Raw genomic sequence first — 23,242 nt, 5'->3', positions numbered from 1 at the left:
GCTTTCTTTAGTATAGAAGCTATGGATCAGTCTATAGAGTGGCCATACTTTGGATGGGGAAATAGATGTCCTATGGAAATACATAGATAGGGCTCCGCCCCTACTCCCAGAGTCTTGTAGAGCTTCCTAGAAGACATAGCATTTAAATAAGTCCTAAAGAATAAGGAAAGAGAAAAAAAAAAGTGGTGTAGGAAAAGAAGGTAAGTATACTTCAAGCAGAGCTAATGGCACATTGAAAGACCACTAAGCAAGGGAGCTCATGTACATAAAAAATGAAAAGAAAGCAGTGTGCCTGGAGAGAGGATTGTGTGTAGGACTAGTTTAACATTTCTTTTGCCTTTTGCTTAACATTCATCAACAATTGGATTTAATCCTTGATTTATCTACTGAGTTGATAATCCAAACTTTATTTCCCACAAAAGTATTCCTGTCCTAATACAAGGCATTTAATTAGAGGTCAGTTAAACTTCACCCTTGCCAGCATCGGATGGTATCAGTTAGGTTATTGTAACAGCAGAAGAATTAAAAAAGATATTATTTATGTCTGTAATGATCATTTCAAGATCTATGGCGGGGTTTGAGGGAAACCCCCAAGGGAAGTTCTGTTCAAAGAGATCTCCCATAATTATTTTCCTGAGAACTGAAATTCCTATTGTTTCTTTCTCCTTTGGCTTAAAAATATTGAAAGCTCTTATTAATTTGTAAATTTATTAGTGGAAAGGATTACGCATTCTATTCCTTTCAGCTGTAAACACTTTGTAATAAATTATTTTTTCAAAGAGTTTTGTCCTTAAAGAATGGATCACAGTAGAGTTAAATTCTGATTGTGAATTTTGAGACTGTTTCATTCTGATTGTGAATTTTGAGACTGAAACAATCCCTAAAAATTGTTTCTTTTTGGAATGTGAAAACCCAGGTGTGGGTATTAAACTTCTGGAAGCCTTGGGAAATAGGGGTGGAGAGTGGAAAGAAAATATTAGCCCTGGGGTGCCAGGGTGGCTCAGTCGGTTAAGTGCCCGGCTCTTAATCTCAGCTCAGGTCTTGATCTCATGGTCATGAGTTCAAGCCCCAGGCTGGGCTCCACACTGGGTGTGGAGCCTACTTAAAAAAAAAAGAAGAGCAAGAAGATATTAGCCCCAAAAGATGATGAAATAGTTCCAAATCATACTCTCTGCACAAATTTTCCTAATCCCAGCCCTGTGCCTAGTAGCCATTCTAGAGGAAAGTAGAAAATACCTTTGCAATATAAATCCTTTTAAACATAAATGTGAGACTTTTTTTGCTGCATGGCCCATTACTCAATATCACGCAGACCAACAGAATCACGTTTCCCTTTATACTCTTTGGCGACTAGGCTCTGTATTAGGAGGCACACCCTGTGTCTTAAAGAGTCATGAAGAGTTGCACCAGGTGGCGAGAGTAGTGATTAATACATTTGCTGGCACCAAAATTAGGTGGAGCAATTGAGTTTTGATTTGGTTATAGCAATCATCATAGCTAATATTTCCTATCTTATGACATTTTCAGTCTACTATTTAAGTACTGTGGCCGTCATTTGACTGTTTATGAATATTCTGATTCTCCTCTTTCAGGGTATGTTGTAGTGATTTCACTCCTTGCTTCTTTAAGATAATGACTTACTTTGGCCAGTGACATAAGAATGAAAGTGATGTCTGTCTCTTTCAGATGGAAGCCTTAACCAGGGGAAGAGGGGATCAAATGGGCTTGAATCACACAGATTTAGCAGCCATTGGGAAAAGTGGAATTGTGGGGACTACTGAATGAAGAATAAATTCTCATAGCCAAAGCAATGAAAATGGACAGTTACACATCAGGATTTTTTTCTGGCCACGTTCCACTTGTTCTGTGGAAAAGCCAGCATCCGTCAAATTCTTCCAAAGTCGTCCTGAAAGTTCTCAGGAAACTCTTGCCGTGTGTTGCAGCCAAATCTTTTGAGTTCAGTGTGCCATCTGTGATCTTCTCTTTGGCTCCAAATCACTATGGCAATGACAAGGAACAAAGAAGCAGCTCTTTCAACAGTGCACGTTAGAAGCGTTCTTGCCACTGTACTCGATTGCTGAGCCAAATTGCAAAGCCGTATGCTCAGGGCAGTGGCACCTAAACCAAATTTTGACTGTTGCAGTTAATACAAATGCCCCCTCTCATTGTTACGGAAGCTTCTAGCATCATATAGACATGCATTGGACTCCCAGAAATCTCACCTATGTTAGTTTTTATTCATTTTTAAATTCTAGTCCTGTCTCTTAGTACAAATATGAGGTCCTGGTAGCTCGACCAGAGTGACAGACAGAAAGGGGACTATGCTGTGAATCATCCTTACCTCTGTCCTGGCACTGAGTACTCCAAATAAACCAGTGCATCTAAAAGGACAATAATGGGGGCGCCTGGGTGGCTCAGTTGGTTAAGCGACTGCCTTCGGCTCAGGTCATGATCCTGGAGTCCCAGGATCGAGTCCCGCATCAGGCTCCCTGCTCAGCAGGGAGTCTGCTTCTCCCTCTGACCCTCCTCCCTCTCCTGCTCTCTGTCTCTCATTCTCTCTCTCTCAAATAAATAAATAAAATCTTTAAAAAAATAAAAAATAAAACGACAATAATGGGGGCTATTTTTTTTTAATCGCTGTTGTGGAAGGACAGCCACAAACCCTCTAAGCCAGTTGACCAATGCGTGTGGTACAGACTGTGTGTCTCCAAAATGCAGTCTTCACTTCTCTATTTAGTAGCAAAATTTGAGTTTTACCTGGCACACGGACCTTAAAGTCCTACATGGCTTTTAACGGGAGGGAGGGAAGTCTCTTCCATTTCTTCTTTTCCCATCACATCTGGTTGGATTGGAGACGAAATGCTGAGACCTTGAGCAGCCACCTCAGACTACAAGGCAGAGAAGCCCCACATTGATGGAGCAAGAGGCTACAAGAAGCATGAGTCCTTGACACTGTGAAACTGCTCTCTGTCTTGAATTGTTTTCACTCAGACTATTAAATGAGACATACATACATTTCTACCTAAGTGAACCTATTGTTCTTTTCTTTTTTTTATAGCAGATACGTTTGTAGCCTAACTACTACAATAAGAAAATGGAGACAATGAAAAGAAAGATACCGAAGATTTGGGGGAGAACTGGAAAGATTAGAGTTCTTTTGGGGTAAGAGATACTTAAGGTAAAGCAAGAAATTAAAAATGCATTGTTGACAAAGTTACACCACCCTGTGTTTATTCAGTAATGGGAGAAGCAAGTGTGTGGTTTCCCCAAAAGAATACACATTAGTTAACTTACTCTAATTCTGTAACCCCTATCCTCAATATGGAACATCAAAAGATGCTTTTCAATAGCTACCTGATGAATTTCAATAGCTAACTTCACGTTCTGAGCCCAACCGTGGGAAATAACTGATCCTCTCTTTCCTCAGAATTGTTTCATTAGAAGAACAAGACAGTAGAAGAAACACTTCAGCATCTTTTGTATCTCTACATTCCCCTATTGCCCACTTCTGTGCCAGGGGCTAAAAACCAACTTGCTACAGTCTTCAGAGTCCATTTCCTTTCTGCCAGCATATGAGTGAATGCTCTCTACTCCCAGAAGACTTGCAGCCATCGAATTCCCATACCCCAGGCCCAGTGGCTCTCCACAGGCCACGGGCTATAAAAGATGGGATCTGCGCCTGGGCTGACTGATTGAAGCCCGGTCCTGAATGGATCACCTTAGTTCATATAATAAATAAGAACTGCTTGGTTATAGTTCCCAAAAAACTTGACCAACGGTGACTTAAGCCATCATGATATTTATTATCCCAGTAAAATAAGAAGTCTAGAGGTAGGAGGTTCTAAAATTACTGAACTTCATTGGCATTATGACATCATCAAATACGTACGTGCTCTCCACTCTTCTCCTTTGCTCTTCTCAGCATTGGTTTTCATTCCTCTTCAGTACAAGATGGCAGATGCAGCCCCATACTCACATCCCTCTTCAATCCCATTCGAAAGCAGGAAGCTGCAGGAAGTACAGGAAGCAGCTTTCTCTTTGCACCCTTCTGGCCAAATCAAGGAAGAAAATCCTTGCTAACTCATATTGTGCTCCTCAGGTCACAGCGTCATGCCTCACCTGGGAACTAATTAAAATGCAACGTCCCTAGCCCCATCCTGATTACCGATTCAGATTCTGTATATTAACAAGATCCTCAGGTGATTCGTACATACAGTAAAATTTGAGACACACTGCTCTAATGAACTTCTTATGTCTTTTTAGCCAGAGCTTAATGACATGGCTGTCCCCAGGTGGAAAGGAGGAAGGGAAAGTAATTTTCTTCCTTTCTTTCTTTCTTTCTTTCTTTCTTTCTTTCTTAAGAAATAGGAAATAGCAAACGAAGTAGGGAAAGTCTGTTGATGGGACAATTCCCAGGATCTACCATGGTACTTCTCCAGGGTCAGGGTGGTGTGGAATGCCGTGCTCCCTGTAGCTCATTACTACTCACTGTGGCTCTCTACGTCCATGTAGCCTCTGACACCTGCCCACAGAATGAAGGCCTGGCCCATCCGCAGTATTTTTAACAGCAGGTTGAGACTTTACCCATGTGATTTGGGAAAGGTTTCTCATTTTTACGATCTTGAGGTTTAAGAGTGCTGTGTAACCTAGGAGAATTCAAAGGAAAAACATTAAAGCCAGTATAATTGGAGGGAAGGTGAAAATTGTAAAAGAGCAGATTTTTTTTTTCAGTTGGTTTAAAATGTGTTTTCACTAGAGCCGCTAACAAAATCTATTTTCACGTACATCTTTTTCTCGGCTTTGCATTGGTTTTCTGGTCTTACCGAAAATTTACTGAGCAGGGTATTTGTAAACAGGAAGGAATTGGCTCTGAGGATTTTGGTCTAATTTTAAAGACGAAAATTGGGCAGTGGAAGGGTTGAGCCATTAATAAGCTAAGCCTTCTTGGGTGCCTGGGTGGCTCAGTTGGTTAAGCGACTGCCTTCGGCTCAGGTCATGATCCTGGAGTCCCGGGATCAAGTCCTGCATCGGACTCCCTGCTCAGCGGGGAGCCTGCTTCTCCCTCTGACCCTCCCCCCTCTCATGTGCTCTCTGTCTCTCTCATTCTCTCTGTCTCAAATAAATAAATAAAATCTTTAAAAAATAAAAAATAAAAATAAGCTAAGCCTTCTTAAGCATTTCATAAAGTAAAATTCTAAAAAGGTTTTCAATGATACAAAGTAATATGACATAAGGTTAAAATGGAATATAGAAAAAAATCAGAAAATAAAGGAATGATGTCAGAAGACTTCTCAATCTTGGGGCAAGGACCTTGTAAATGCCGATTTAAGCCAATTACGGTTTGACTTCCTGGTGATTATGTGATGATTTACATAGGTAGCATAAAAATAACAGATGTCTTTTTTGGTCTCCACATACCTCTGTACATTTATTTGAAGCCTCCTAAATCACTGCTCTTTCCCAGTGGTGACTTAAAGGGCATTCTGAGAATGGGTTTGGGCGACCTTCCCATCTCTTCCCAACAAAATCTTTACTTGTTTAATTCAACGGAAGAGGTATGCTCCCAATAAACTTATTTTTCTGTTGCCTTACCTTTTTGATATGATAGAAGACACTGAGTATAACTCCAGAGATAAAGAAATCTTTGTAGGGAAAAACCAGAATAAACTTCAATATAGACATAGCTGTTTGATTTCAGAAATGCTGCAGACACACTCAATAGTGTGTCCTTAAAACAAAAGTGCAAGTGAATCAGTGGTTGTATGCAAGCAAGCAAAGAGTTGGAGGACGTGTCACTTCTTACAACATTTGGCATGTTTTAAGTGCACATAGTTCTCATCGAATTGGCTGGGAGGCCCCTACAGAGATCTGCTGGCAGACTGTGGTGCCCACTAAAACAACTGAGACTTTCAATAAAAATTCATGCCATGGGTGCCAAAGCAAACTTGTGAAAATTGTCCACTTTTAGGCAACCCGGACAAAGGAGGGCTGAAGTCACTATTTAAAAGGGTCTCCGTAAGAGCCAAGAGAAATGTATCCCTGATTTATGTGAATACAGATTCTTGTAAATGGTAAAGCCACAGCGAGCCAAATTTGATTTCGTACCTGGAACCTGGATTTGGCTCCGCCTGACCTGGCTAGTGAAAACAGTGGGGCTCCTTGGTCCTCGTTCTCAGAGATGCTAAATGGAGATGTCAAGAAGATGGTGAAACTGGATTTTAAATTTAGCAATTTGGTGATGAATTTGGGGATTTGGGGGAGTCTTGTTTTTATTCTTTCAGATTGACTGTGGTCATTGAACTGAAAGGAAAATAATATTTTCAACAAAGCAAGAAAGCAAGTTCAATTATGAAACTGGAAGCCTTAAGAAAATATTGGTTTTTTTTTTTTTCTTTTTCTGGTATTTGAGTTCCAGATTCTCGTCAAATGGGAGTTGTGTCCAGTCTGCTCTGTGGTAAATCAGAATGTCACCACTTGACCTTGGCAAAGTTACCTGGTAATGAGGATGAAAGGTGTATGGAACAATTTGTGTCTATCTGAGTCACTGAGTTTTCCTTCAACAGCACAAATGTGTCATCTGTTTTGTCGTGGCTCCTCTTGAGCAATAGAAGCTGCAGTGGCCATGAAGAGGAATGGGAAGGGCACCCGCCTGTGGGTCATGAGGCAGGATTCCCACATAGCTATGTGACTGTCAATGCATAGGCTTTCTGGAAGGATGCAAAAGAAACTGGTAACACAGGTTGCTGCTGGAGTAGGACCTGGAGTGGGAACCTGGTGAGTCAGAGGTGGGAAAAGAATTTACTTTTTCATGTGTGCTCTTTTTTCATTTTTTGGTGCTATATATATATATATATATATATGTATATATATATATATCCCATTCAAGAAAGCATATGCATATTGCATATGTATGTGTGTATATGTATACACACATATATGTGTATTGCTCATTGAAAAAAAAATCAATGTAGTATCAAAAGACAGAGTGAGCAAACAAAGGCCATATCCTTCTTGGCTCTCCATTGCACTGGATGGATAATTTTCTCCCTCTGAACCTTAAATGACTCTTCTAAAATGAAGTGGGGTAAATTTAGACTACAGAAAATGCTAATGTTTGTTAAAGCAGGGACTCCCAAACCATAGAAAATAAACATACCCATTTTGAGTCTGATACTGGAGAGATCATGTCTTGTTAACAACATGAACCCCACTAGCCGAAAAGTTCAAAATTCAGTGGTTGTGTTAGAACAGCTGCTCTGAGAAGGAGCATTCGGGAAGAGGGGGAGAAGTTGCTAGGAGCGGAAGCTGGGTGGGGAGGGGCAGGAGAGCAGTGTGGCTAAAGGCTCATGGGGGATAACAGACAACTTGGTCACGACCAAGTTTACCTGACTGGGATCATTACCTCTCAAAAGCCCCTGCCAGTCTGTGCTTTATCTAGGAGTGAATTTCAGTACGGCTGCCCTTGACCAGCCCAGCTGAACTTGTCTTAATATCTTCCTGTAACTGGGCTCTGGCCTCGTTCCTCAGCGTATGCACTTGCCCACACTTTATGGCTCCTAGCTGTATTCCTGCCCACTCTAATTCCATTACAACTTGCATGGGAGAAGACTAATCTCCCTCCTCTGTCCCTGCACTTTCTCTAACTGGCTTTGACATTGCAAAAGTGATTTTACACTTAGTCACATACGACTGAATGTCTGCCGCCTAGCTGCTTGGAGTAGATGATGTGGAAAAGAGTATAGGCTTTGAAGTCAGGCAGGCAGGGCCTGTGTTCACATTTCCAAGGTGTCCTCACTTGTTGGCTGCAGAAATATGACTAAGCTACTTAGGCTTTCTGTACCTGCTGCTTCATTTGTAATGTAATCCCTTAGTTATGCACCATGAGTCTGAAAAGAGCCTGTTGACCCTGCCTGTTCTGGAAAGAAAGCGTTCTCCTTTGAACGCCCAGAGAGTCTAGAGCTGACCCTGCCTGTTCTGGAAAGAAAGCGTTCTCCTTTGAACGCCCAGAGAGTCTAGAGCTGACCCTGCCTGTTCTGGAAAGAAAGCGTTCTCCTTTGAACGCCCAGAGAGTCTAGAGCACGAGGCTTAACCTTGGCACTACTGACATTTTGAACCAGGTAATTCCTTGCTATTGAGGGCATATTATGTTGTGCATTGTATAATGTTTAGCTGCATCCCTGACCTCTACCCACAGATGCTGGTGGCACTCCCGCCAACCCCATATGTGACCACCCAGAATAACTCTAGACATTGCCAAACGTCCCTGAGGTGGAGGGAGGGATCATTACCAGTTCAGAAGTAATGATTCAAGCGCCTGGGTGACTCAGTCATTAAGCGTCTGCCTTCGGCTCAGGTCATGGTCCCAGGGTCCTGGGATCGAGCCCCGCGTCGGGCTCCCTACTCGGCGGGAGGCTTCTTCTCCCTCTCCCACTCCCCCTGCTTGTGTTCCCTCTCTCGCTATGTCTCTGTCAAATAAATAAATAAAATCTTTTTTTTTTTTTTAAAGATTTTATTTATTTGACAGAGAGAGACACAGTGAGAGAGAGAACACAAGCAGGGGGAGTGGGAGAGGGAGAAGCAGGCTTCCCGCCGAGCAGGGAGCCCGATGCGGGGCTCGATCCCAGGACCCTGAGATCATGACCTGAGCAGAGGGCAGACGCTTAACAACTGAGCCACCCAGGCGCCCCAATAAATAAAATCTTAAAAAAAAAAAAAGAAGTAATGATTCAGAGGATGATTTTCCTATCAACTTTTATTTTGATTCATATAGTCAGACTAGGATTGGTATCTGGACCAACCCGAGTTGTCATTTCCTGGTGTCCCTTACCATGTACCCTCAATCTAGCTTCATTAAGTACCTTGCGAGGGCAATGGGGACGTGGTCTGCTATACTCTGAGAGCTAACAGCTTCATCGTAAGGCACGGTCTGCCTCTACCATGAGCCTCTACAAGGCAAACAAACTTGGTCTTGCTGATACGGGTCTATTCTTTGGTAAAGCTTTCATGAGTTAGCACTCTAACCAAGTTTCTGTCTTAACAAAGATCTGTGGTTAATCAGGGAGTGAAGACAGACAGAAAACTCCAACCTACCATAGCAGCGGGACAACCCAGTAGCCTATTGCCTGGCATAAGATGTGGTGCACAAAAGAGTGACCTCTCTTCTTTCTTTCTAGGTCTCAGAATACAGCATTCCTTACTGACATCTGACCAGCTGCCATGTCTCTCCTAACTCATCCAGGAACTGTGGGACATGACTTAGGCTTTGCACTCTTCACTCCTTGACTGGATCGTATTTATATTCATCAAGACTTAAAGTTAGCCTGAGGAATGTGTATTTTTTGTTTAATCAATGGGGTGGTTAAGAGGAGAGAATTTCTAATGGGTTGGAGGGTGACCGTGTTAAATACATCAAAGTCGCCGAAGGTGATGGAGAGTGGAAAGACTCTTAGGTGAGTTGATTGGGATGCCACTGTTTAAATTCTAAGAAGATGCTTTAGGGAAAAAGGGGATAGAAACCAGATGATAGGCCAAGACAGGGTAAAAACTGAAGGAAGTCATGAGAAGAGAGGCAGTGACTTAGACCACTCTTATCAGGAAGAGGGTAAGTGCACAGATTCTTGTCTCTTAAAATAGAGGACACCTGAGACTGTGTGAAGTCTGAGGGGAAGAAGCCGGTAGAATAGAAGAAATGAAAGGTGCTAGAGAGAAGGGACTAATCAGGGAAGCCCACTACCGGAGGAGAAATGCCCCTCCCTCTGAGACCTATGGAGAGAATGAGAATAAGAGGGCTCCTGGGTGGCTCAGTCAGTTAAGCGTCTGCCTTTGGCCCAGGTCGTGATCCCAGGGTCCTGGGATCAAGTCCCACATCGGGCTCCCTGCTCAGCGGGGAGCCTGCTTCTCCCTCTCCCTCTGCTGTTCCCCCTGCCTGAGCTCTCTCTCTCTGTGTCAAATAAATAAAAATTTTTAAAAAGAATGAAAATAAGAGGGAATCCTCTTATAACTTACGGTTTTCAATTTAGAGTTTGAAATGCCCTTCATAAAATGCACATGGAAAGGTAAAATATGAGACTGTTATCAGCCATGAACACTCTAATTTAAACCAGCTTTGAAAATCTGTGGGCAATAAACTGGTGATTAAGTATTTATTAAATATTTATTGTTCACATGCCATAAAGCATTGGACTTCTGCCAGTTCTCTGAAAAGAGAAGCAAAATTATTTCAAAATGTTTATATTACATTAAGTAGAAAACTTTAAGGATTAATCGGGGCTTAACATCTTGTAACTTTTAATTACCTTCAACCAAGCTAGTCACATCATCCTTTTTAACAAAGAAAGGTGTGTGCCCAGCTTGGTGGGTAAATATTTGTGGGCACCTAGTATGTACAAGTTCTGTGTTTGGCTTGGTGTGGTGGGTATTGAAAAAGAGGAAGAGAAGCAAGATGGAGGGGTGTGTCAGGACGTTCTGGAGAGAGCCAGAACTTGTGAAGGGTTGTCCAGATTCACAGCAGATATTTAAAACCGAGAATCGAAGGCCTTCGAGAGAGGAGGATTTCCAACACAGTGTACTACAAAATATTTTATAATCACTGGAACGCCTAGATATAATACTAAAAAAGCATCCCCCATCCATAGGAAGGGAGATCAAAAGAAAGAAATCTTTCTCTCTGCCCTGGCAATGTTTTTCATTATGCCAAGGATAAAGCAAGAGAGTCCTTTGACAATTTTTTTTTTCCATTGGAGTCTGAGTTTGAAATCTGTGGCACATAAACAAATAATTTAATGTCCTCTGCCTCATCAATTTAAAAAAGTCAGGCCAATTATGTACTTCTGCCTGAAGACAGTTGGCTGGGCTAGAGGCTATTCTAAAGCCCACTTCAGCTCCAAAAGTTCTGGTTCTATGGTAAACCACTCAAGTGCATAGAAAATATCATACCCTTATTGGCCTCTGCAAACAAATCCATTTTTCTCTTGCACACAGTTGAAGGGCAATTTGCTCCGCTTTTTGTTTTGGCAATTTAGGAAGGTTTCCATGGTTTCTATGTCCTCTTGGTCGCTTTTTCTGTGTATCAGCTTAACTATAGATTATCAGAGGCCAGCCTTGTCAGCTCTTTGGATGTATGTCCCTCAGGCATGCATTCCATGGAGGCAGTATAAATGGGCTTTGGGGGTGACATAACTTTAGATAATACATTGGTTTATGGCCCACCATGGGGCCATAATGCATAAACAGATATCAAGTTTATCTGTGGTATTAAAATCTCCTGGTTGGAGGTGATATGAAAATATATATATATATAAAATGATTTGGAGAGAGAGCAATAATGAAAAAAGAAAGGTTGAGGAACACTGTCCTGGGGCAAGGAGTCCTCGGGTGTTTAAGACGTGTTGCGCAAGACTCTGGTGCATCAAATATACTTTATTTTTTAAGTTTAAAAAGTCTGTATTTAACGCATTTCCTGTGCCCTTTCTAATCTACCACAGGACACTTTCTGCAAATGTTTAAATTTAGACCTCTTCAAATTCGATGCAGCGTATAAAACCCTTTCCTTGTGACAAAAGTTGTAGCTTGGAAAACAACTCTCTTGAGATCAGACTGTCCTGTGTGGCAATCTGACAGTGAGGTCTTGCAGTAGGCCATGAAAGGGGAGTCCTCAGGTATCAGCAAGACACACATTTCAGTCCCAGCCTTGCTTTGGGGTTAGCCTTGCAACTAGGGGCAAGTTGCTTAAAGCCGGTTCCTCATCTGTAGAACAAGGATACTCATGCTTCACCTGGTAGGGTTGTGAAAGGGTTTGAGCTAATGGACTCTTGCTGTTTCTGAGTCAGGCAGAAAGGCAAAGTAAACCATAACTGGGTAGAAGAGAACAGGACACCCAGGGGACCTATTTTGCCAAACTTCACAAACATCCTGTTTGAGTTCCTGCTGCTACCATTAAAAAAAAAAAAATCTTGCACGCAGAATGTAGCCCCTGTCCAGTATAAAGAATGAAGTATACAAAAGTATTATAAGTCGCTTTCAGAGGGGGACTTGGATTTTGCATCATTGAAGGGACGTCAGGACCTTCGGAGAAACCAGCAAGGAGCCGTATTTCTCCTGCTCCATAAAAATCACTGTGATTTATTCCTTTAATGAAAAAGTCAGGGGCTTGTGCGGGCACAACAGCTGTGATTTTATGAAGGGAACAGAAACCAGATTCCTTGTGGTGGGGCTGTTGCCACAAGGGGTCAGATCTCGATTATTGGTGGAGCCTGGCATCACCCCACAGGGACACAAACATGAATGGACAGCCAAGAGCTTGAAATTACTCGCAATTTTTGTAGGTGAAAAAAGCTCATGCAAACCCAAACCGGACTAAGTCTGTTGAAGGAAGTGCTGTCTTTGATCTGAGGTTGAGCTGAGTACCCGGCGAGGGAAAAGAAAATGGACCACAGTTCCCTCGCATCTTTTTTTTTTTTTAATTTTTTAATTGTTATGTTAATCACCATACATTACATCATCAGTTTTTGATGCAGTGTTCCATGATTCATTGTTTGCGCATAACACTCAGTGCTCCATGCAGAACGTTCCCTCTTTAATACCCATCACCAGGCTAACCCATCCTCCCACCCCCCTGCCCTCTAGAACCCTCAGTTTGTTTTTCAGAGTCCATCGTCTCTCATGAGGTCCCTTGCATCTTAAACGGGTTGCTGGTTGTCCACTCAGCACGTGTGAGCACTTTCCCTGTTGCTGTGAATCAAGGGCTTTGCTCCTCGATGTTAAATATAGGGATGGGTAAATATTTTGGATTCATCAGCCTTCAAGTATTCTTCAACTATTTTAGTTTCGAGCAAACAGAATACATCGTGCTGAGCACATTCTCCCTCGATTTTTTTTTTAAGGACCGTGTGTGCCTAATGGGAAATGGAATCCATATGTTCCTGCTTCGTTTACACTTAAGTCATCAAAAGGTTGTGTTGTAAGAGCTATTTGATGTCCGAGATGCCTTTTGAGCTTGATCTTTCTGTCGTTTAAATATAAGCGGCTCAAAAGCGTTGGTCCCTTTAAAAGGCTGAGAAAGAGAGAGACCGAGAGAGACAGAGAGACCTAGGAAGGCCTGTTGGGCCAAGATGAAATAGATCTGAACACCCGGAAGCTCACTTTAAGCTGAAACTACAACCCCATGAATTTCACATGGGTCCCGAATTTGCAAGAAAACAAAGGCTCCTCAGCAGCCAGTTTCAGAAGCCGCTCTGATAAATGCAGAAAAGCTGCTGGTAAGTCAGCAACCCCACCAGAGAGGAGAGGGCTCTGAATGCGCTCTTAGCTGCCCAGCAGATGCATATGCCCGCTCCTGGAGGACCTGTTGTTTTCAGGCTTCCCCAGAGCAGTCTCTCCAGCCCGGATAAAGAGCCCTTTGCCCTATTTAAGCACGGCGGTATCTGCTGTCCGTGTTTTCCCGGGCTGTCCTGCCCTAGGCCAGGGTTTCCTATCTGTTCTTCTGCCATCTGGCCCAAGTGGCTGGCCACTGAACGGAATACTGTGGGTGCATGTGCGATGGTGTTTATTTACTGGGCAATGTCTTTAGAGAAATATCTCACTGAGCTCACAGTAGGGCCGAGAAAACATGGAGTTTGGGTCAAGTACAAAATAGGTTAACTAGGGACCCACAAATTAGGAAACAGCCCGCTGTAAAACGAAGTTTTCTCACTCCCACGCTTAGTCACTTAAGGCACGCTCTTTCGTTTATCTGTGACATTTTAGGAAAGGTTTCAGGAGAACAACATCCAAACTGGAACTACTTTAGGTGATAGTATAATTGAAACATCATTAAATCTCTCTATATAAATAGTCATCGTTGGAGCATCGCAGAATGTGAGGATGCGGAGCTTCATCGTGCAGCAGGCTCTTTAGACATGAATTCAATAGAATTCACAGTCCTGTGAATCACCTGTATTTCCCAAATCAGTTATCTGGGGGCAAGAAACAGGGTTGTAGAATCTTAGAGGTCAGGGCGTATTTTTTCCCCCAACTCCTCATCTTAAGGAACATTTAGTAGGATCTTTTCAACATTATCCAGCAACTACTACTATAAACATCTCAGTGTGCATTCTCTGAGTTAAGCACATGCACTCTCACACACGCACGTGCGAGCACACATGCAGAGGTTGATGAGATCGGAGCATTTATTCTGTTTCGGAGCTTCTCTTCCCACAAATAGACTATGTACTTTCCCCACGTTTGTAAACTCTTTTACCTCAGGAGCTTTAGTGTGTGCAGAGTATTTCATCACAAGAATGTACCACAATTAGCTTAATCTCTCAGTATTTTTAAATATGGGCCTTAGAAAAATCATTCTTTCAGATACATTTTAAAATGTTGACCTGAGTTCTTAAAGTTGTTTGCTGTAACTTGGGACACATTAGAAAATAAACTCCCCATAATGTCCACATCTTCATGGAGAACCTCCATCTGTCTCCCTAAGAGGCCAAGCTTCCTCACTATAGATGATGCTTTCTAAAGACCTTAGACAAGATCAGTAAGACAGTCAGTAAATTGTTTCTTTTTCTTCCTTAGAAAAAGAAAAAGTCGGTTCTACTCCGTTTCCTCCCTGAGAAGAGCCTTGTGACTTAAATTCATGCACCTCTCCTCCCTTGGAGCTCAGTCCGTTGGAGTCAACTTCCAAGAAATCTGAGATCCATACCTGTTGTACTGCTGGTTTCAGAGTCCCTCCACCCCTTGTTTTGGATTTTTCCAATCCGTTACCAGAGAGCTCAGTCCTGTCCCTTTTGTTGACAGGTTGCCAGGATACCTCCAGGCTTCAAAGGCTGGGGTTCCTCTTCCCGGCAGCCCACCCCGCAAACTCTAAGAACTCCTGCGGGAGGGCATGTGAATCGTGGAGCTCCCAGCTCTTCTGCTCCTGTTTCCACCAGCCCCCTCCCTGAGGGGCTCAGCAGGCCATGGTACAAGCTGAAGCAGAAGGGTGACAACAAATATTACCAGGTGAGGCTCTCTCAGAAGGCGTGCTTTTCCTCTGTTATCTAACTAATCAGTCAGTCTCCAACCTTACCTTTCCACTAATAATAGACTCTTATGTTAGGTCATCCTGATCTCCTCCACTTCTGTCTCACTAGTATGTCGTAAATACTTTCTCACTATAGAAAAGGAACCCCAAATAAAAATAATGAATCATGAAGTAAAAACCCTCAAGTACTGCTAAAACAAAGTAACAGGTATCATTTTACTTCATTGGATGATGCTGGAGGTAATGTGAATTATGGAGTCAATGTTTTAGGGGCTGAAAGAGAACTAAAACCAAATTCCATTTGAAAGGATAATATTATGTAAAGATTTTATTTATTTCTTTTTATTTGAGAGACAGAGAGAGAGAGAAAGAGTGGGGGGAGGCGAGGGGCAGAGGGAGAGGGGGAGAATCTCAAGCAGACTCTGCGTTGAGCACAGAGCCCGATGCAGGGCTCCATCTCACGACCCTGAGATCATGACCTGAGCCAAAACCATGAGTCAGATGCGCAACTGGGCTGAGTCACCCAGGTGCCCCAGGAATAATATTATTTAAATGTATAATTATCTAAAAATAATTATCTTGAAAGAAAGGCAGATAAAATGTTTTTACATTAATCCAGGATTATATGTTTATTAACCAAATTATCCTTGAAAGAAAAAGGGTGAGAAAGGCTATAGTTACTCAGTTGAGTTGGTGGATTTTTTTATTAATTGAGATAAAATGTACGTGGCAAAATGTAACTGATCTTAAGTTCTTAAATTCAAGTGCTTAAAATCAGTGAGTTTGACAAATATATATAACCATGTAAACTATCACCTTCAGCAAGACACAGGACATTTCTATCATCCAGAAAGCATTCTCATATCCTTTCCAGTCCTTTGTCTATGAGCAATGAGTGTTCTGATTTCTATCACTAGAGAATAATTTGGCTGTCTGTGAACTTCATAGGAATAGACTCACACGGTATATATTCTTGGATCTGGCTTCTTTGGCTCAACAATGTTTTTGAGATTATTACATGTTACTGTGTATGTTACCAGTTCAATTCTTTTTATAGGTGCGTATTATTGCATTATAGGATTATTCCACATTTGTTTATCTCTTCTTCTATTCATTGGTATTTGGCTTGTTTCCACTTTGAGGGTCATATAACTAAAGCTGCTGTAACCACTCTTGTACAAGTTTCTTGGTAAACATATGGTTTCATGTATCTTAGATTCAGACCTAGCATTGAAATTGATGGTAGACATATGCTTAACTTTATAATGGGTATGAAATGATATGGCACTGTGGTTATAATTTGCATTTCCCTGAATAATGAAGTTGAGCATTTTTACATGAGCTTGTTGGAGATTGCTAGCTCACTTTTATTAACTATCTGGTTAACATTTCTTGTTCATTTTAGATGTTTCTTTTCTTGTTTATATTATCTTCACTGATTCGCATCCAGTAAAAGGCACACATTTTAAGTACACAGTTTGATGAGTTTTGACAAATGATTACATCCATCTACCCACCAATGTTATCAATATAAGAACATGCCAATTAGCCTTTACAGTACATTCTCCTCCCACCCACCCACCCACAAGCAATCACCGATCTACTTTCTGTCCCTTAAAGATTAGCTTTGCCTGTTCATAGGTGGAATAATTCAGCATCCTTTTTGTTTATTCAACAAAATATTTTTGAGTGAGATCTATATCACTGTATCAGAAGTTTGTTCATTTTTATTGTGGGGTAATATTCTATTCCATGAATGTGCCATAATTTGCTTGCTCATTTACCTGTTGTTGTACACTTGTGTTGTTTCTTAAATTTTTCACTATTAAGCCTAAAAGCTGCTGTAAACATTTGTATATGTCTTTTGTGAGACATATGTTCTCACTTCTCTTGGGTGATTTTTTTAAAGATTTTATTTATTTAAGAGAGAGAGAGAGCAAGAGAGAGTGTGAGTGGAGGGGAGGGGCAGAGGCAGAGGGAGAAGCAGGCTCCCCGCTCAGCGGGGAGCCTGACATGGGGCTCAATCCCAGGACCCTGGGATCATGACCCAAGACGAAGGCAGTCGCTTAACCAACTGAATCACCCAGGTGCCCCTTGATGGTGGTTTTTAAAGAACAGGAGTTTCTAATTTATATGAAGGAAAAATTTTAAATTCTTTTCTTTTAAGTTTAGTGCTTTTTGCGTTTTGTCTGAGACGTCTTTGTGCCTCCTGAAGTCATAAAGACATTATCCTTTGGTTTCTTCCTGAAGCTTTATAGTTTTTATACTTGTACATTTTATATATTAAAGTTTTTAAATTTAGTTCTATGACCCGCTTTGAACTAAGTTTCATGTGTGGTGAAAGAAGAGAGTTGGTATTAACTTTTTCCCTACATGTATCCAGTTGTTCTACCATCATTTGTTTAACAGATTTTCTTCCTTCCATTGAATTGTCTCAGCGTCTTGGTCAAAACGAATTGACTGCATATGTGAATGAGCCATATATTTCTGGACACTTTTCTGTTACATAAACCTATTTTTCTATCTTTACAGGCATTGTTAATTTTTAATAAAGTGGCTCATCTTGGCTTATAAGTAGTGCAGCAAATATTAAAAACAAATATACAATGGAGCCCTTCCCTGACTTCTTGCCAGTGGAACTATGCACAAGAGTTTGAATTAGGTTGAGCATTTTTCCTTGCATGTTGTCCAGTTTTTTCCCTAGGCAATAATCTGATTTTAAGTGATTCTATAACAAGCAAAGCTCAAAAATATACAGTCAGAAATGTATTCAGGAATGATAATCGCAGCAAAAGAGATGTATTTTTCAAATGTATTTGTACAGAATGATACATGAACTTAATTTCCATTCATTCATTCAGTAATTTATTGAGTGTCTACTGTATTCCAGGCACGATTTTGGACAAAGAAAGAGGGGAGATTATTTCTTGGTTCAAATTTTTGCAAGGAAACGTTATTTAAAATCTCTATTGCCTATTTAACAATGTATTCCTCACAATTGTAGAGAAAAAAAAATCTGTATCTGGTAAAGTAAACATCAGATTGAATGTCTTCATACATTCCTGTGAATTGACAGAAAATTATCAACACTCAAGTGTTTACTAAGGAACATTTCCTCAGGCTTCCCAAGTTTGCTATAGCTGTCGAAAGATACCCATTCCTTCTGAGCCTCAGAATGTAAACTATTATTTCTTCCGGTTGCATTTTTCAGCTTAGAATTTAAATTTAGAATTTAAATTTCATGTGTTATTTCTAAGAGAAATTTCTTCGCAAACTTGGACCTTAATACGGCTCTTTCTTCTCCGTGTCTAAATAATTTAAATGAATAGGCAATATCATCTTAAATAATTTTCCCAACCTCTGTGGTGAATGAAACATTTTCAAGTATACATGCAATTCTAAAAAAAAAAAAAAAAGACCAACAACAACAAAAACAAAAAACCCGTAAGTGATGATGAGGAATGTGAACTGTTGCAGAACACCCTTCCTGAGGAAGAAGGTGGTGATTCCTGTGAAGTCTTAACAGCATTTTCTGAATATCACAGCACACAAGTATGGTACTAGGCATAGTGTACCCCATGTTGGGGCCGCAGAGAGGGAGAATGTATGGGAGGCAAGCTGTTGAGAGCCTCAACGCTGCAAATAGAATGTCCAGAGTGTAATGCAGCAAGAGTATTTTGTTGCTGTGTTGTTGTTTTGAGAGAAAATTCTATGAGGAGCCTGACGGAGTCCTATGCAAACAAAATTTGGTAGAATTCTGGTTGCATTGAGTGCTACTTTGTAAATTCACGTTGATTCCTAATTGGATGTTTCACTGTTAAAATAAAATGGGGTCTCGTCTGTAGGCTCTAATTCAGGAGTCATCAAACAGTAAATAATTTAGGCCTTGTAGGCCATATGCTCTGCAGTTGTGGGGCAAAGGCAGCCAAAACTAAACACAGAAATGAATAAGCGTGACTTGGTCCAGCAAACCCTTATTTACAGAAAGAAGCAGACAGCTGGCCAGATTTGGCTAGTGAGCCATAATTGGCTGACACTTGTCTAATCTTCAGTTCTGATGAAGTACCTTCCCATCTCATACATTGACATTTAAAGGCCTGTGGCTCTGGAACTCTTCTTCCTTTGAGCACCCAGTCCTTTGGGGTCCTCTTCAAAAGAGATATGACTTCCAAAGAGAATTAAACTTTGAAAACCATCTGCGTTCAGAATGCATGTGACCAAGAGAGACAAGGCATGAATAAGTTCAGCTCAGGAAAGCCAACTTCTCGGATCCTTCTTCATCTTTCTGCCTAGTCACACAGCTAGTCCTGATCTAGCTAGTCCTACGATCTAGCTAGTCCCTGTCGATTATCCCCATTCTTGGGGGAAGCTCCAGGCCATCGATGCTTGTTGCTCATGACCTGATAAACTATCTTGCCGTGAGGGCTTGGTCCAGTACTCAGTCCGTGGCTGCATTCTCATTTCTCTGGGATTTGGTAGAGTTACACTTCTAAAGCTAGAATACTAATTCCTAATTTCCTGAGGATTACAAGGGACAAGAGTTAGATGCTCAGGGATCCCCAAGACTTGAGAAAATACTACAAAGCTGGCTGTTAACCCTTCCTTTCCAAATTCCTGTTGTGTTTTCATTCCTCCATTTTAAGAAAAGGTTTGATTTCTGTTTAAAATTTTAATTCAGTTTATTTTGTTGGCACCTACTACGTGCCCAGCACGAGGGATATAGCTATGTGGAGAGAAAATAAGTCCCTAATGTCTTGGAGTTTATGTCCAAGTGGAGGAGACAAATACTATACATAAAATAAATAAACGAGACAAAAATATAGTCAGTGCTGTGAAGAAAATAAAAAGCAGTGTCACTGTGGTGGTGACCGTGTCGATGGTGGTGGCATTGGTCACGTGTGCACGCGTGTGTGTGTGTGCATGTTGTCTGCGTGTGCACGTGCATTTCTGTGTGCATGTATATGCATGTGTCTGCACATGTGTATCTCTGCACGTAGGTGTGTGTGTGCATATGTGTGTCAGTATGTGTGTTTGAGAGAGAAAGTACTGGAAGAAGCATAGTCAGGACGGCTCTCTTTGAGTAGATGATATTTAAATAGAGGAAATAGGAGAAAGCTTGGCAAAGACCTGGGGGAAGATTCTAGGCAATGGCAAGAGCCTGTGCAAAGCCCCTTTCCAGTCCCTCCCCTCACCTACCCTGGAGTGAGAAGGACTTTGTGTTCTTTGAGGACCTGAAAAGTGAGCATGGATAAAGCTCAGTGCTGGCAGGGGAAAGTAAAGAGGGCCCAAGGCAGAGACTTAGAAAAGAACCAGGTTACAGAGGACCGTTGTGGCGAAGAGTTAGGATTTTATTTGAGAGTGGGAGGACAACCATGGAACATTTAATCCAGGGAGGTGTAGGACCTGTTTCGTGATTTAAGGAGTTGAATGCGACTGCTCTGAAAAAGATGGGCGCGCGGGAGGGGTTATTCACCTGCTACCATTGAGGCAGCCCGGGGCTGGCAAGGAGCGTCCATTCACCTGCCTGGCAGCAAACTTAGGAGAACAGGCCAAACATCCAAGAGGAATAACTGGCCACATCAACGATAGATGTGGAGATGTTTCTATGCGAATTAATGTAATATCACAGGGTTACCCAGTATCAAAGGGATAGAACTGAGACAGGCATGAAAGAACATAGGAAAGAAGATGCATGAAGATGCAAAAAGCAGAGACAACAGAAGATGAGAAGGTGAGCAGAAAGAAGGGAGAAGATGAGCAGAGTGGTATATGATGTTTACTTCTCTGTCAGATCATTAACAGGCGATCATACAAAGAATGAAGAGATGCTAAATGTTCTAGTGTCTACTAAAGTAGTGCCTTTTACCTTTCCTCTTGCTCTCTTCTCCCCGACCCCTCATCTCCCATGCAAGCCCACGCTAAGATTAAGAACCTCGTTGCAAAGCTGGGGCAAAGGAAAACACCCTCATGATCATTTCAGCCTGAACTCACCACCGCTGTGACTTCTCAGTCCAGAGATATGGTCAAGGGTTATTTTAGTAAAATTACTGTGAAATGAACGAAGAGCAAAATGAGAAGTAATGAGGATGGGAGAAGAAATAAACCATTGCAGATAGAGTCAGAATTCAATTTTCAGCCAATAATTGTCCTTATTAGTACCATCTGACCTGATTACAATCCAGCATATTGTTACCAAATAAGTGTTAGATAGATCCTGGCATCAATTCATTGCTGAGTGATGATTATGACAATGATTATCAATGTGTAGAGATGTGTGTGTGTCTGTGTGTGGGTCTGGGTGTGTGTGTCTGTGTGTTCTTGTGTGTGAGCATTTGGAAGCAGAGTGCCCAGTGACGTGATAATAAATATAGCTAATAAAATTCCAGTCTCTTGCTAAGAAACTATATATATATATATATATACATACACATATATATATTCATTGGAAGGATAGAAATACATATATTTAATTTGTGAAAAACTATTTATATTATGGATCATTTTAAAGTCATAAATGTGTAAAAAGAAATTAGGATTCATATTATTTGAATCAGTTCATGGCATTTCACCTCAAAAATACCAAATGATTTTGCAACATAAGAATAAGATAAATCTTGGATTACTCTATTTAGTTCCAAGTGAACCATCTTATATATGAAACACATGACATTTTGATCAACAAAAATTAAAACCACATTTTCCTCTTCAGTTAGCCTATTTCCTATGTCAAATACTATGTCAAGTGGAGTTTAATTACTTTAGCTATTAACATATTTATGGGTGATAAGAAACTTGTAAATAAATTTTCAACAGAGACTCCCAGGACAAGCTTATAGATAAGCAGCACTGGAATACTGTTGTAGCTAAAATTACTTAATTGGACACTATCCATTGGTTTCCTAAATATAATAGGTTCTGAGTGCTTCACCAATAATTTAATTATCTTTAATGTGACAGCATCTCTTTCAATGTTAATTTTGTAGCTGGAATTTTACCATTAACCAAAAAGGACTGATTCCTAAAATCGTCATTTCTCCACACAATATTTGCAGGATAGATTCTAAATCTGTTCATCTTCAAATATTGATTCCATAGCATCTTGAGATATGCCAGCCTGTTCTATATGTATATTTTTTAGATATAAACATGGTATATAAGATCTTGGTGTTTGAAAGCCAGGAACATGACGGTATGAACAAATAAGTGACAACCAGCTTAAAAACATTTAAATGAAGCTTCTGGGAGGAAAGAACAGTGTGTGTGTGGGTGGGTGGAGGGGTGGAATAAAACACTGAGAAATTGCCAAAGCTCACTGAAAGCAAATGGGGATTTTACTAAAAGCATCTCAGCTGTAGTTGCCCACCTTGGGATTCAGGGTAACAAAATGGTTCTCAAGACAGTGAAGAAGGGAAAATCTATTTAGGCAGCTTAAGGGGCACATGAGAAACGTGATATATTTGTCTTTCAGTGGAATAGCCTTTTGTAGATATGACTTCTGGGCATGAAAACTCAGGAAAGGGAAAGGAGGAGAGAGGAAGTAAGAGGATGTTTGTGATGCCTAGTGTTGGTGTCCCATGGATGTAGGCTGATGGAATTCTCCGAAATGTTTACCTGGGAGCTGGGCCAACTACAAACTGTCGCAGAAAACCCATACAGGAGAAGAGCTCAACTAGACCCTAGGACTGGGGACCCTAGGATTTGCCTGTCTGTTCTGGAGGAAGACAAGAAAATGACATGACTTAAATAATACTGTAGTACAAGGGCAGTCATTACATCCATGAGGAAAAAGCCAAGATCTTCACTGAAGCACTGGGATTGTTGAGCCTCTGATGACCTCCAGACTTCTTACTTTGATAGAAAGATATGCCTCTATTTCGTGAAGTGACTGGAGTAGGATTTTCTTTATTTGTAGTGACGCAAAATCTTAACAATACATAATCGAAGTAACCATGTTGTAAAAATGGGCCTGTTAACTCATGATTGGAAGGGCTGGACTCTTTGGAAATAATTCTAATGAATAATGTGTTGGTGGTGGTGGTGGTGATGGGAACCCGAAAATTATGTCACAAAATATCTGTTCTGAACTCTACTGCCAGAGGGAGCATTCTGGGCTGAATGAATTATTAAATTAATCCAGGGAGGCCTTCTTACCAGATTCAAGTACCTCAGACAGTGGGGCATTTATTAGAAAGATACATGCGCATGGAAATACAGGCTTCCAGAAACACAAGACCTACC

The 23,242-nt window shown here is 41.1% G+C and overlaps 1 long non-coding RNA gene across 1 annotated transcript in view; it reads left to right on the top strand.

The window, feature by feature from the left end:
- LOC145722759 (uncharacterized) overlaps positions 1-15,123 on the top strand; it is a 39,335-nt gene extending 24,212 nt beyond the window's left edge. Inside the window, exons 3-5 of the long non-coding RNA XR_014147274.1 lie at positions 3,059-3,162; positions 9,174-9,449; positions 14,557-15,123. This is a non-coding gene — a long non-coding RNA (uncharacterized LOC145722759). The remainder of the gene's footprint in view (positions 1-3,058; positions 3,163-9,173; positions 9,450-14,556) is intronic.
- Positions 15,124-23,242: the final 8,119 nt, after the last annotated feature.

This window comes from Leptonychotes weddellii, chromosome 7 (genome assembly GCF_054177405.1).
Source record: "Leptonychotes weddellii isolate Sample4059 chromosome 7, ASM5417740v2, whole genome shotgun sequence".
NCBI classification, from domain to species: Eukaryota; Metazoa; Chordata; class Mammalia; order Carnivora; family Phocidae; genus Leptonychotes; species Leptonychotes weddellii.
This window is presented reverse-complemented; position numbering and strand designations above follow the sequence as displayed.